This window comes from Corvus hawaiiensis, chromosome 2 (genome assembly GCF_020740725.1).
Source record: "Corvus hawaiiensis isolate bCorHaw1 chromosome 2, bCorHaw1.pri.cur, whole genome shotgun sequence".
NCBI lineage: Eukaryota > Metazoa > Chordata > Aves > Passeriformes > Corvidae > Corvus > Corvus hawaiiensis.
In genome coordinates this window covers 39,987,909-40,003,946 of record NC_063214.1, presented here as the reverse complement: position 1 = coordinate 40,003,946, position 16,038 = coordinate 39,987,909, and the positions used below count along the sequence as shown (strand labels likewise).

Below are 16,038 nucleotides of genomic sequence, written 5' to 3'. Positions count from 1 at the left end.
AGAATGAAAGCAATTTTGTTTGTGTGTTTCAAAATTTGGCAATGAAGCTGAATTAATGGAATTAGGATAATTTTTCAGAAACAAGTATGTTAGGTAGGAATCTAGATATTATTCTTCAGGTTTTAGGTGAAAAATCATTGAAGTACTTACAAACATACAACCTTTATGATGGGAAATAAGGAAAGTAGAATTTCCATTGTTAATAACAAATGCCATAGTTATTGCTTGGTATATTAAAATAGTGTACTGGGACTTCCACAAGACAGGAAATTTGTTTTACTAGGCATTATTTAGTCACACTGTCAGTCCATCACAAAGAACTCTCCAGACTGGGAGACAAAATAAAATGTGGGAGGGGAAATGGACGGTTAGAGAGGTGAAATGAGAGCATGAAGTTCCACAGATGGTCAGGCACTGTAGTTTCCTTTGAACTGTGCAACAGATTTTTCTTACCATGCAGATGATGCTCTCTCCTCAGATATTTTCAGGTATTTGAGTAAACAAAAACCTATTGATCAGCCTACTATTGAAAAAATAGACAGAGGAGAGCTGTAATTGTAACTAGACAGCCAAAAGATATTTGAGTAATCTTTAAGACAGTCTGAAATCTTTGTCAACAAAAACTTCCAAAAATTGCTACCTTGGGAGGGGGGCTTCTAGCCATTTATATCTTGTGCTTACAGACTGTCTTGACTTGCAAAAGATAACTATTGTAAGAAACTTGCCAACAAAATTAACCTAACAAAGAAGTTTAAGAACCAAGTCCTAGGCTTTATTTTTAAGGCCTGTCTACTGGGACAATAAAGAAGGTTATTACTTTGCACTGATTTTCCTCAAAGGATACGGGGACTTTTGTTACATGGATTGCCTGGCAGGTAGGTAGGGTAGCAGTGGCTTTTTTCCCCTCCTATTGGGTTGTTGGTACTGTGAGATTTTTCTGTGATGCCATGTGGAAGATATTGGAAAGTCTCTGGAGGAAGATACCTGAGGTCAACCTTGAATTTTATTGCAATTATTCTTTAATATCACTTTGTAGCTGCTGTGTTAATTTATATTTATTTGTCTACCTTTTTTTTTTGTTCTTTTCCTAGCCACTGTTGAGGAACCATGGGGATTGTAAAACCTTGAGAGAAAACATTGCTTTTCACTGGCAAAAGAAATTCAGAAATGAAGGTGCAGAAGCTTCTGTATCTAATGCCATGTGGAAGGAAATGGTGCTCCCACAGCTGGTGGATTGTGTAGGAGATATCTCTGAGACAGGTGGAACTGTTGCTACTTAAAGCTGTGGGGTGAAGAGGGAAGAGGACTGGGGGAAAAGGTACTCTGATTAAATATTTTTCACAATATTGAAAATTTCTCCAAGTTATATTTTCATTTGGTCGCTGGCACCACTTAAAGATCCTTCTTTGCTCTTTCTTGGCCAGATTGGTGGCTATGGCAAAGACCATGTCTGCAGGTTTTTCAGATACACTTAAACTCGAATGCCCTTCTCTTTTCCACTCCATTTTCAAATTTCAAAAAGTGAAGAGTTTTGAATATATCTTTGCTTTTGATTTTTCCCTCTACTTTGTTGGAGCACACAAAGATATTGAGTGATATCTAGTTCAGGTGTCCTCAGAGAAAAATAAAAATGTTAGTCTTGTCCATTTTTACATACCACTAAACAGCACAATAGGTTAGAGGATTATTTGTTTTGCTGTTGCAGGGGCAGAGGTTTCCAGTCAACCTAAAAATAGCATTGTAACTTCTTCCACACAGGAGTGAAGAGCCCTTCAGCCACTAATTTTCAAATTATGTGCATGTACAGAAGGAGTCTGTGTGCATCAGTCTCTCTAGCAGTGGCTGTAAGCAGTGAGAGGTCCTGCACTGCCAGTTCAGAGGTGTTCTGTACTGCAGTTAGTTGAGGACAGGACTTCAGGTATTCCTTAGAGAAAGCAGTTTGAAATGGGTAGCTTAGTGGCTCCATTTTGCCTCTTTTTGAACCATTATAACACTGAAAGCCATTTCATCCCTATGAGGGTTCAGGAGGTACAGAAAATAGAATTGCAAGTAAGGAGAGGGGAAACTTCAAGTTATGCATTTGTGTAATCCACCGGTGGAGTCATATGTCTGCGCACCCCTGGAAAGAGATAACTTCTTTTTCTGACTGAGGCAAGAGACCAGCCCAGTCTTACTCTGACAGTATGAAAGTGGAAGCTGTAAAATGAAGGAAGGTAGGAAAGTCAGTAAAAGACAAGTAGCCTCCTAGAAGCAAACATCTCATCCAGTTGTTCTGCAAGTCAAGCGGAGTGGTAGCTGTTTTTATCACTTGGAGGCAGGGTAGAGGGGACATGAGGTCACTCAAAGGACACTAGTTTTTGTTCACTGAACATGAAAATGCAACAACTGATGCATAAATACTCCCCATGAATCATAGAAGGAAATAAAAAATACACATGATTAGATCAGATCTAACGAGACCAGAAGCAAAGTATTAACTGAAACCTCTGTGGGAGACCAAAGACTGCTTTCAAACAGGCATGGGGAGTTGTGGGCTTTCAAACAGGCATGGTGGCTAAGTAATGGTAAATATATTAGGGAATTCTGCAGCATCCATCCATATGTTTGCACTATGAAAGATCACCGGGCTTGAGTAGATCTTCGAGGTCTTTGCTTCTGTATTAGCATTGACATCCTGATTATCCTTTGATGAGGGCCACTACTTTACATGACATAGTTGTCTCTGCTGATTAACACTATGGACAGGTGGCAGGAACACCACTGGACTACTGCACACCACATTCTTAGTTTCTTGGGAGAAGATTTCTTATTCTGCTCATTACCTAGCTTCAGGTTACGTTTTTTCAGGCCAAACCCTTTAAAGATAACCTCAGAGTTATCCTTCATCTCCAGAGCTTCCCAAAAGTTTGAATCCTCTAAAGGAAGCAGGGACTTGAGACCTTTACTTTTGTAGCTTAACTCTGCATCAATATTTAAAGATGAAAATACCATCCTGTCCCAGTGACCCCTGAACAGCTGAAGGCAAATGAATAAACACAGCTGTTGGTCCTAGATAGAATACAAAATAGCTCAGAATGATGGCAGGATCACTGCCAAAATGCCGTGGGCTGTAAATAAGTCCACATGCTCCTTTTGGTTTCAAATAGGAACGCACTAGTGCTCTTATCAGTTAATCCATACTAATCCTTACATTGATGACTGAAAGATGAAATTCACAGAAAATCTTGCTGCATAGAGAAACTATTTAGGGAAGTTTATACCTTTACATGGTTACAGCTGTAGCTGAGATTTAGAGAAAACAAAGTGAATATGAGCAAATGCCTAAGCAAGTCTTCTATTGAGGTATTCTAGGTAAAGAAAGGTTTCTAGGCTTCTATTCCTTCCAGGTGACAATAAATATATAAAAAAGTACCTAAAACTAGAATGGAATCACTCATATCTTAGTAGGGAGCTTGGGAGAGAGAGAAAGACACTTCTGCAGGGCAATTTCAAAATCTACATAGGCCAGCTGGTAAGAATTATCCTGTTAGAAACACCAGCAGGGTAGCTAAAGAAGCAGGTAGTTAAAAGTATGGGTTCTGAGAGAAATTAATGAGACTACATATCCTGTTGATATTTTAGTATTTTTTTGTATTAATCTACAGATGCTGAAGTGTTTTATGTGACATGCTGTTTGAAGAAACTTTTTATAACTAGCAAAATGTCTAAATATAAGGAAACATGAAAGTCAATGCATTCAAAATTTTCTTTTTTTTTTTTTTTAATATGTTGAAGAGCTCCTATTCACATGACTGTTTGAATGATAGTGGGCTACCTGTGTAAAATTACACATATATATGAGTTACGCCAAAATTTCTGTGAGGGAAAGAAAAAAAAGTGGAAGTTCCAATGTGCATGAAACCATATTGAAGGAATTTAAATCTTCTTGCTGTACAACTTTACTCACTTCTTTTTAATTAATTAAGCAAATGCTTTTATGAGTACACAGTTGACTCATAAAAATCTTATGACAAGAATCTTCTTCAGTTTACATAGATTTTATAAACCTTGTCTTGCATATACTTCCCTAACTTTGTGTAGGCACTCTTACTGCAGTGAATGTGCTCATAAAAATGTGGGTTTTTTTTTAATAAGGACTTTTAAAAAATAAACAGCAATAAGGTTAGGAAGAGGATATATCTCCACTGTTAGATGGAGCAAAGTCAGTAAAAGATCTTCACTTTCCCCATCTGCAAAAAAACCCATCTATAAAGTGGGCTAACAAAAGTAAGTGGAAGATAATTAGTACCTCTTGCCCTTGAAGCCAGGATTTAGTTCATAGACCCTTTTCATTGGTAGCATAGTCTGTAAGTCACAGTGGAAAGGCTGCAGTGCAAAATGCAAACAGATAAACGGAATTTTGATGTTTGCTTTGACCTTCTTTCTACAAAAGAAATGATAGACACAATGGAAAAAAGAAAATTATGGGGAAATAATGTTGAAATATTAATCTGATAAAGACTTTTCTGAAATGACACAGTAGAGACATCAGTAGAGAATCCCATCCCAAGTCATAGAAGAAGGTTACAAGGTGTTGGGGAAAAAAGAGGTGGATATGTGTTATTAGTCGAAATACAGCTTGAATTAACCTGAGGTTGTTTGAAATGCTCCTAGTCTTAGATATCACTCTTGTGATCTATCAGTTTTTGTTGTACTGTTTTGTTGGATAAGTCTTAGTTAAGAAATTTAATAAAGCAGGTTTTTTCCTTTTATCATTCAATAGTAGAAAAATTAACCTGATTTTGAGAACCTTTATATCACCAGACTCCTTATAATGATCTCACCTATCACATTCCCAGTATTATTGCATCACTTCTAATTAACTTCCCGGTTAATGATTTGATACTCTTCATTTTGCAGTTTGAGAATGTTATCAAAGATTTTCTGAAATTTACTGCTATTAGTTCTATTCATTGCTTAAAGTTCATCATTGGCTTTTTTGAATTGTTAATTGTTTCATTAAGAGAGCACAGCCAGAATACTCTATTATCCTGCTAAGCATTTGTGTGATCATCAGCATAAGACCTGGACACTTCTTATTCATTAAGGATTTTTGTTCCCTCATATCCATGGGAAACAGTGAAATATTATCCCTACTCTATGTAAGGAGAGGTGAAACAGAGTAGATTATGTAGACCATTCAAGATAATATGGAAATCAAAAACCAAAACTCTATATTAGCTTGTGGTTGACCATATATCCATTGATTATCACATTATTCAGCCTTTCAGAACTTAGGAAATGCTGAATTTGCAGCAAAATATAATAAAATATAGATTCTGATGAAGGAATGGGAATATTCCTAATAATTTTTTCTGTACAAGATAAATTTTCAGCAGAAAGGGTTTTTTTCTGTGTCCCTCTTCTGACTGGTTAGTTGAAGCAAGATGCAAAACAAGCCAGAGGAAATGGTTATTCATGAAAGGGCAGCAGACATATGGAACCCCTTGCCAATGAATACAATGAAAACAAAATGCTTTGGAGGAAACTGGAGAAGCAGTTGGAGGAGGGATCCATTATTATGCAGTGTAGAAAGCTAAATGTTTTAATGGACAATTTTTAAAAGATTTTTTTCCACAAAATCTGTTTTCGCACATGATCTAAACCAAAAAAAAGAAAAAGACAAAACAAAAAACCAAAAATCCCAAGTAAACAAAAGCAAACAGTTTTGCTAAGAAACACTGTAATATGTTTTGGATGCCTTATGTCCCTGTCCTCCTTGAAGCAATCTGTTTGGACAAAGTAGGAAGTCTGTCATGCATCCTGTCTTCTGTCTTGCTTGGTTATTTGGTTTTGCATCTTGCTTCAACTAACTTTGACTAATAGCTCCTACTATTCTTCTTGTATTAGAAGGTAAAATGAATAATGAGTTTTTATTCATCTTCTTCATGCTTTTCAGGATTTTATAGATCTGTAGTATATCTCCTCTGGATCATCTCTTTTCCAGACTGAAGATCCTTCGTGACTCAGTTCTTCCCCATATGGAAGGAAACAAAGGTACAGATTTTTGATCATTCTTCCTTCAATGTTTTGCAGTTCTACTATTTTGTTAGAGATTAGGGGATTATAGCTGTACTCAAGATTTTAAGACAAATTTAAACAAATCATGAATTTATACAGAAGCATAATTACATTTCCTGCTTCATTCTCTGTACCTTGGATTTGGCCTTTGGACTGAGAGGAAATACTGAGCTGGTGTGTTTGTGGAAAAAGAAAGGTTCGTACTAAACTCTCTATTTCTTTATATGTATTTAAAGTGAAAATTCTTGCCTAGCACACTATAAATTTAGTTTCTGAAAACAGAAGAATAGGATGCATGGAAACTAAGAGCTGGGAGAATGCAGGAAGGGTCTAAAGATGTGTGTCTAGCCTGTTGACATGAAACCAGGATTTTCTCTTCTGTGAAAATGAATGACAGAAAAAAAAAACACCAAACATTTACTATATTGCAAGTTAAACTCTGCATTTGAATTGCTTCATTATGTTTATGGTCCTTTTAGATTTAGCCTATAATGGGTTTTTAAAAAGATGAAGCTTCCTACCATGCTATTTAGAGTGTAGTCCCTGAATCACTAGGTAACCAGACAGCATCAAGGAGGCAGCATGTTTCAATACGTATGACATTTATCTAAATCAGTCCCATATAATATGGCAAATAAACCCCTTCACTACAGTTGTAACATTTAGCACCTTTTCCATGTAATTCAGCTCATAGATCTAATTAAAGATCGCTGAACCAAGTGTTTAAAAGGCAACCAATTTAATTGCTGTAATTGTGTGATTTAGATGAATAATAAATGGGCTAATGATACTGTAATATTAAGTGTTCAAGTTGGTGATCAAGTCAATTAAGATATAATTATAAAGCAGCAATCTACAAATAATGAATGAAATCCTTCCTATTCAGAATTATGTTGACAGGAACAATATACAGTAACCTTATCACACTTTTGCACTTAATTTGATAGAAAAGAGCATATAGACAGATTTTAATCCTGCTGATCATGTAGAAATCAGTGTGCTTATTGTCCTCCATCTTTCCAACAGATATACGGACTTAGCAGTTGGAGGCAAATTATAGCAGGTGTTTTAAAAGGTCCTTGTTTGAATTTTTGGACTGCCCTGCAGAGAGATCTTCAAGAGATCTTAAATCTGGGGTGATGGCCCCACCTGACAGCTCCACCAGAACAGCCAATTGCAGTGCAAACTTCAGCTGTTTTTCAGAAGTAGCCTTTCCCTTGCAGTCAAACAGAAACTGAAACAATGTTTGCCAGCTTCAGATGACAGTATTGAAGGCACCTACTCTTCCTACTAACAGAGTGGGTGTGAGAGAGAAAGAATGAAAACCAACTCAGAGAGCTGGAGATGCCTTGACCTCATCTCCAGACGTCTGTGGTCACTCTTGACATTCTTGAGGTCATACTTGGCAGTGTCATTGGTGGCAATCTCATGGATGAGCAGCAAGAATTGACAGCCTGGAGAACTCCAAGATGTCAATGTCCCCTGAGAGATCAGTGCAGGTTTGCAGATGCCTTCTTCCATTCTCTTCCAGGTCTGTCACCTCAGCTTTTCCCTCCTGATGTGAAGGTGGCTCAAGCCCACTTGTTTGTGGTTCTGACGGTCTTGTTCCTTTGTGTTTGTATGAGTCCAAGAATTGCAGCTCTGAAGGGGAGAAGGAGCTTGAATGACGAATAAACTACTGGTTCTAGTAATAAAGGTGGGCAGTGATAAAATCATTATGTGATATTTGTTTTCCTTGTAATCAGCCACCAACAGGAGACATATCTGAGTGACTGCTATTTGAAAAGAACTTCAAGGGTATATTCAAAGTGTTGTGTAAGAGGTGTGTGAGCTGGACAGGAAAAATTGCCCTCTGAAATTAATGTTCTCACCAGTAGCCCTAGAGGGGGATTGCTTTAGATTAAGCATTGAGCTCTCAGGTATCTTGTGTTAAATGATATATATCCTACCGAGCTGGACTCATATCGGACTTTTTTAGTATAAATTAGTGCATTTGTCAATTAAAGATATTTTAGTTCTGTGAAGACTTTGCTCAAATTTGTTTTCACTCTGCAAATAGTTTCATATGAAGAGTCAAGTTTTATAAACCAAAATTTGGAATGTGTCCTAGAAGTTAAGGAAACTTCTTTTCCAAGGAAACTAGGTTTTCCTGGAAACCTAAGTTCAAATCTCTTTCCTTTCTTATTCACAGATGATCTTTAAAGCAAGATCACTGTCACAGGAGAGTGCTATAGCCTCCAGACTTCCAGGTCTTTTGGAACAGATTCAAATGCCACTTAGTCCAATCAATACTCTCCTGATTTGCTGACAGAGATTAGGTCAAGTTTTGCTTTGCAGGTGGCTTGAAAGGATTGGTTTGTAAGTCTGCATGGTTTTACATTTTGGTGTTAATATTTAGGTGTATTGCGCCAAGTGGAAACTCGTACAACAAACACACTGTTAGTCCATCCTCTGTGCTTTCACTTGATGGTAAGATATTGCTGTGGCAAGCCTTAATTTGAGTTTTCCCACTGAGAGAAGAAACTACAGTCTCTTTGTCTTGCATGGAGAATTCCTTTGTTTTTCTTCTCCCACAAATGGAAGGAAGTAATGTAGAATAGGAAATGTTAAATTTTGATTTTTGAAAAACTATATTTTGTTCAATTCATACCTTTCTATTTCTTTTGCAGGCTACAATACATCCTAGATTAAATATTTAAGGCATGCTGACACCCAGGCATAAGCTATGAATCAATGGAAATAAAGTTTCTACAAAAGCATATATAAAAATAATCTTATGTAAAGTCAGAATTATAGAACACTGAGTAATTACAGAAGAACATAATGTAATCATCTTTCATGCTATCTTGCTTTTCATTAGCAGTAAGTAGCTTAGTGTTATTCAAGGTGTCTATATTATGCATGTTTCTGAGCATGCAGTTGTTTAAGAAATTGTTACCACATCTTTATGTGGTAACAATGATCAAGATCACACACCATGGTTATTGGTAGACCTACATGAATTCACTTATAAACAGGATAAACAAAACCTTAAAACTGTGCAACACAACTACAGAGTGTGCTCATTCCCCCAAGCACAGCAAATGTGTGTGGTGCCTGAACCTGCCCGCAAGGAAAAGCTTCTAAATCTCCCAAGGCCTAAGGAAAGAGATGTAGTAGAGCCAAGTTAGCCCTGTGCTCGGCATGGACTCATCAGAGCTGTCAAGAAACAAGGCTTGTCCGTGTGGATGTTGTATTACCTGCCCCTAAAAGGCAAACCAGGTTGTCTGTAATGAGCTCCAGTATCTCTGTGTCAAGGCAGGCTAAATATATCCAAACTGCCAGTCCAGGATCTTTCTTAGAACTGGTTCCACTGAACTTGATAATAAATTGAGAGAGGTGCTATGTTTTACAAGAGAAATGTTTTTCCTTGACTGTTCCTTGTTTTGGAATGAACTATTGTAAAATAAATACTCATAAGCACTGTGAAACTTTTCCTGAGGACAGCCAATATATCTTAGTAATAAGTTTTTACCCTACATAAGCAATTTTCCATCCTATCAAATTAGCATAATTTTTAATTGAATCATATCATTTTCCTTTTTTTTGTTTTTTACTAATGCAGCTAAACTATAATTACATTAGTCTCTCTCATAAAACATGATAAAAGAATACTAATCAGACAGTAATGAAGTATGATGCAGAATTATTACCTGGAGAATGGATAGAGAATATTAATTTTTTCCTGGGTTGGAAGGCCTGATTTTGTCCATTCCTTCTACAGTTTTTTGCTTATTCCTGCTACCATCCTCCCAGTATACTCTATTTAAATTAACAAGGAATTGTCCCCTCAGAGACAGGTAATTCCAGATCTGGATTACAAGACAAGTTGCTGCAGATTGCTGACTATAGTGCCAAGAGATATATAAAAACATGTTTGAGGTTAGGCAGGTTCATAAGCATTTTCCTGTATAAGGGTAGAAATACAACTCTTACCACACATCAATTTTATGATTTCAATGAATCCTAAAGAAAAGTGCTTGTTTTCAAGCTGTCATTTCAGTATCTCCTCACAAATGTTCTCTCCTGGTATAAACTCATCACAAATATCTGGATATTGTTTACCTTACTGAATTTTTCAATTATTTACTCTTTGTCAGTAGCAGACACTCTTAAAATATAATTCCCACTGCCAATGACTGCAGTATATGGCCTTCTTTTTGGAAAGGCCTCTCAGTGCTGATGACTTTTTTCCATGGCGCCTGTAAGACTTACATTTTGTTCATAGGCAAAGTCTCTGATGTGTATAATTTGCATTTGCATTTCTACTACTGTAGCAGGCTTTCCATTGACCACACTTATTTTCAATACATTGAAGCAAAGGTTATATTCTACCCAGACTATATATTCTTTTATCTTTTTTTCTGCCATTTCCTTTTCATGATAATAGAAAACACAATCGCCTTCTGTCCATACTTTTCAAATCCTTTCCTCTATCTTTCCTTTTCTCTTATTGTCTCTTACCATTGTGGAAGGTAGCATCAGGTGATTTTTCTTCCATCCCAAACTACGTAAGATACTATTCCTTATCCTCAACAAATTACATTTCCCAATTTTCTAATTCTAACTCTCACCAAATTTATGTTCAGATAGGAGAAACACCACACGTATATCTACATAGTCCCCATACATTTTCCCCTTCAATTTTCTCCTAGAAATGCTCTATATTCTTCAGTCTGTAAACACTCTGTAACCTTTTACTTCTTTCTATGGCTTTGTTTCTGTGGTCTAAGGATCCAAGGCTGGGGTCTGATATTGCCCAGCTGTGTAACTTTGACTCAGACTTCAGAGGAAATAGCTAAGCTGTGAAAAGGAACTGTGAGAAACTGTCTAGAGCTGACCCATGGAAGACAACAAAGTTAAATTAGAGACAGAAGTTGTTGAGGTGAAGATTGCAGAATTCGAGAGAGAAAATATCAATATTACAAAAAATAAGATTCCAAAGCTAAACACAAGGAGCTGACAAAGTTGGTGGAAAATGGAAACTCAGCAACATGGGAAAAGACATTTCAGTGAGAACTAGAAGCCACCCCTTCTTCTGATTCATGCCTGCCTGGCTACCAAAGAGTATTCAGGTGACTTACTAGGGTGGTGAATCAAAGCTTAGGCTAGGAGCTCCTTGCATTTTAGCCATCGTTGGTGTGTCAGCCAATAAATAACTGCTTCATTATTGAAGTTGTATGTATTTATGTGTGGTTTAGCCCTAGTAGGAAGCTCAGCCCCACACAGCCACTCGCTCACTACCCTCTCTGCCCCCAGTGGGATCTGGGAGAGAATCAAAAGGGTAAAAGTGAGAAAACTTGTGGGTTTTCATTCAACAGTTTAAAAGGGAAAGTAGCAGATGCACACACAAACAAAATGAAAATAAGGAATTAGTTCACTATTTTCCATCATCAGGCAGGTTTTCAGCCATCTCCAAGAAAGCAGGGCTGCATCATGCATAATGATTACTTGGAAAGACAAATGCCACCACTTAGAATGTCTCTCCTTCCAACTTCCCCCTGCTTTTATTGCTGAGTCTGACACCACGTATTATGGAAGACCTCCTTGGTCAGTTGGGATCAGCTGTCCAAGCTCTGTCTTCTCCCACATCCTACTTGCCCCTGCTTGCTGAGAGGGGCAAAGTGAGGAGAGGCCTTGATGCTGTGTGTGTGATGTGACTCTTCAGTGTGTTACCAACTCCACTCAAGCCCAAACCAGCATACCTCCTTTTTTTTTTTTTTTTTTAATTTATTTTGTGTGTATCCTGTTTGCAGAGTTCTTTACATCGAGGTATATTTGCCCAAATAATGTACCCAAGAGCAAATTCTTGGCTCTAATAGTCATGCAAATCCTCCCAGCAAATTATTTATATGCATAATATACATATATGTGGATGTCTACATACCCTTAATCTCAGCTTTTTGAAAAAATATGGACATTTGTATGGAGTAATACACATCACACTCGAGTTGAAATTATTCAAATGACTTATATGACTCTCAGTCTAGATATGCTGATTTCTTGTGATTGGCTGTGAAAAAAGACATAGCTTTTGAGTTAAACTTTGGGTGTCTAAACTATCTGAAGTGAGCTAAGACAACGCCAGTGCCTTGCGTACTGAGATTCCTATGTGATTATTTCATTTATTCTCATTCTCTCCTCTGTCAGTATCTACCTTGTGTCTTTTATTAGATGTCAGTTCTTTGTTATTAAGGAGAGTCTTAAAATTGAAGTAGTCAGTAGAGTTTAAAGATACTTTGTGCTGGCATAGGGAGTAAGAATCTGGACGATCCTTACATTATCTTCTAAAAAATTATTAATATAGAACAGTGAAGGGGCCTGAAATTTAGTATGCTGTGTAAAGCATCCAGCACAATGGAGCATTCATACATGCTGAAAGCCTCTGGCTTTTATCACAAGAGAAGTAATAAATCATCTCTGAATCTTGATCAAATCATATCTTCACTTTTTGCCTATTTAAATGTCACTTGCAGATTAAATTGGATCATGAGGGGATTTTTTGTTCTTTCTTTTTCTTCTTTCTCTAAACTTTTTGTAATGTTATTTTAAAGCAATAACCAACTGTTGAATAATATGAGACATTTGGATTTCAGTCAGAGAATATGAATTCTACTTACAGTCCTTCCAAAGGAACAAGGACATAGAAAGTTTAGAGGACAAGAGGTGAATAAATTAATATTATTTAAGTGCAGTTCCCTAACTGTCCAAGGAATGGCCGAGGGAAATATTTCTGTCAATATAAAAGAAAATCAGATAAGTTTGTTTCCACATCCATAAAAATGATTGTTTTACACATTGAAGAGCCTTTGAGAAGCACATAAGATCACATTACTAAAAGCATTTCTTTATTAGGGAGATTGCTATGGCAATACATAGCAAAATATGGCAAGATAATATTATTTACAGTCAATAATGATGGGATTATAGTTCAGGTAATCATACACTTCAATGTTAGTGATGGGATTGCAAGCTCATCCAACTTCATTGAATGGAAAAAAAGTTATGCTGAAAGTAAGGGCCTTGATTTCAAAAGGCAAATGAGGACAAATGAGTTGTTTGGATAGTCTGAGAAGCAGCTTGGTTGAGGAGAAGTCAGGTGTAGAAAGACTAAAGTATCTCTTTGTGATGAAGGTTCTCAATACAGTCATTGCCCCATGCATGGAAGCAGCGCTGTCACAATGGTACAGTTAGGTTTGCTAGAACATGAGCTTCAACATGTGCATTACCATGGACAGAGCCGATATTTTTGGGGGAAGCTGTTCCAGTAACATGGGACTTTGTCATAGATTTCCCTGTATATCCACCCCACCTACCAGTTGTCATAAAAATTGCTAGAACATCTTCTAAGGCCTAAATCCTTGTTACACATTTGTGGGAGACAAAATGGGGTGTAAATATGTGGGGTTTTTCTGGAGAAACAGAAAAAATGTTTGTATATTTTGACTTTTTAAAATCTAAAACCTGTTAATCTGTTAATCCCATACAGATAAATAAACAGAGAATTTTAGGAAACACATGAGAATAATTTGATATATACCTTTGATAAGTTTATAGATTTTCAAGACAAAGGTAATATATCGAAATAATCTGCTCTTTCTCTAAGAATTTGATGTAGTGACCCGCAGGAAAGGATTTTAGCTAAAAGAAATTAAGAATACAAGGTTGTTAACTAGAACAAAGGCAAATATTAACTTGAAGAGAAGAGACTAAAGGATTGACAAACAAGGACTTAACAAGTGAAATTTAAAAAGATGTTAATATTAAACTCAATCAGTGTGACAAAAAGCAACAAAGTCAAGAAGATATCAGGCTTCATGTGTGTTCAGGAAGAAGGTAGTACATAACACCTCCATATGTTGTGGTGAGAGAAGAAAAACCAAACAGGACAGAGGTTGCAACAGGAATTCTTAAGAATGTGGGACTGTGTGATTTGCACTGGCAACTTTAGCATAGAAGTTCAAAACACGTTTGATTTTAAACAACAATCAAGAGCTTCTGCAGGTAGATAACTAGAAGCCCTATGAAGACACTTTTTTCTTTTTCTCCCACAATAATTTTCTTTCCATATATGAATACTTTTAATTGTTTTAGAACACTTAATTAGTCCTGACACTGTCAGTATTCTCACATGGGGTAATTTTAGATAAAACTCCCAGCTGGATCAGCAAGGAACTCTGAAGAAGGAGTGTAATTTTACTTGAAAGTCTCATTCTACATTTATTGGAAAAAAAAAAAAATCAATGCAGATTATTTGCACAGATAAATATCATCAAGAACAGTTCTGCTCCTTTGTTTCTTGGAAATAGCCAAAATCCTGGGGGAGCTATTATCTCATGCCTCTGGAAAAGAAAAAGTCAAGAGTCTGCTAGAACTTTGCAGTTCTTGTTGTCAAGTTCAAGAAAAAAAATTTGCTCTGATTGACAAAAAGTAAAAAAAACAAAACCAAAATAATGGTCTTTTTTTCTAGGAATAATTTCTTCCTTTTAATAAGTTACTGATCCAGCAATATTAGATGTCTAAAGGCAAAAAGCTCATCATCAGTACACTCAGTTAAGAAAAGATTGAGATGATAGAAAGACACAGCTTTATTTGAATTATGTATCAAAGAGTCTGTATAGCTATGGCTCTATAATTCTGTAAGTAAATAATTTTAAATGCTGTCTTTGTGATAGAATGCTTGAATTAGCATTGAAAATTCATCTGGTTAAAGGAAAGCACTTATTTTGCCAATCAAAACTGAAAAAAAAAAATAAAAATCATGCTTTGGAGCTGAACTACTGGTGACTGGTATAGCTGGCAACTTTTGTTCTGGCTTTTTGCTCTAACTCCTCTGTTTTATTGAACAGTTTCATTACAAGTGGTGATCTCAACAAATATGAGTACTTTCAAAAGCACAGCTGTAAAGATCCAAAGTATCTCAGAAATTCAGCAAGTATGGCTGAAAATTTGGGTTTCCCACTCCTTTCCCTAAATCAAATAGAAACACAGAAGCCCATAATGGTTTGGGTTGGAAGGGACCTTAGAGACCATTGTTTTACAAATCCCCTGCCATGGGCAGAGACACCTTCCACTAGACCAGGTTGCTCTAAGCACCACCAATGTGGCCTTGAGCATTTCCAGGCATGGAGCAGGCACAACTTCTGGAATCCTGTTCCAACACCTCACTACTCTCTGAATAAAGAATGTCTTCCTAATAGCTAATCTAAATCTCCCTTCTCTTAGTTTAAAGCTGTCCCCCTTGTCCTTTCACTACATGTCCTCGTCAAAAGTCCCTCTCCAACTCTCTTGTAGGTCCTTTTAGGTTCTGGAAGGTGCTGTCTGGTCTCCCCAGAGCCTTCTCTTCTCTGGAAGGTGCTGTAAAATCTCCACAGCATCTTCTCCAGTCTGAACAACCCCAACTCTCTCAGCCTTATCTTCATAGGAGAGGTGCTCCAGCGCTCTGATCATCACAATAGATGATAGATTTGGAGATACTGAATAGAGAGATAGTTATAAGACAATGGCCATAAGGAGGATAGTACCATATTGATCCAACTCACTGTAAAAAGCTTGTTGCAGGATCTGCTCAGATACATTTGAAACACAGAAATTTGGTCATTTCAAATCTTGCACTACTAGTAGCACACAGCAAAACACCTTAAGTACTAAGACTTTTGAAGTATTAAGAAAGGATTTGAAGTACAACAGCAAGATTATCTCAAATCATCCTTCTCTTGTACCGTAGGAGAGAGGAAAAGCTTAAAATATGTTCTTTGACATGGGTAGTGTCAGTACTCAGCAATCTGGAGTCACATCTGGAGTCAATAGGGTATTTTCAAGAAAAGACAGATGTTGTTACCACAATGCTTACTTAAATTAATCTGTAGAAACTTACTTAATGCATCCATTTTTGAGTTGATAAATCTTGTGAATTGGTCTCTCAGCAGTTTGATGTGG

At 36.8% G+C, this 16,038-nt stretch overlaps 2 long non-coding RNA genes across 2 annotated transcripts in view; both read left to right on the top strand.

The window, feature by feature from the left end:
* The window catches only part of LOC125321528, a 435,308-nt gene that overhangs the window by 309,396 nt on the left and 109,874 nt on the right, over window positions 1–16,038 (top strand). The gene's annotated exons all lie outside the window — the stretch shown is intronic.
* Window positions 2,075–15,443, top strand: LOC125321529. Its single transcript, XR_007201577.1, has 3 exons — window positions 2,075–2,084; window positions 13,666–13,671; window positions 15,372–15,443. It is a non-coding gene; the product is annotated as an uncharacterized LOC125321529 (long non-coding RNA).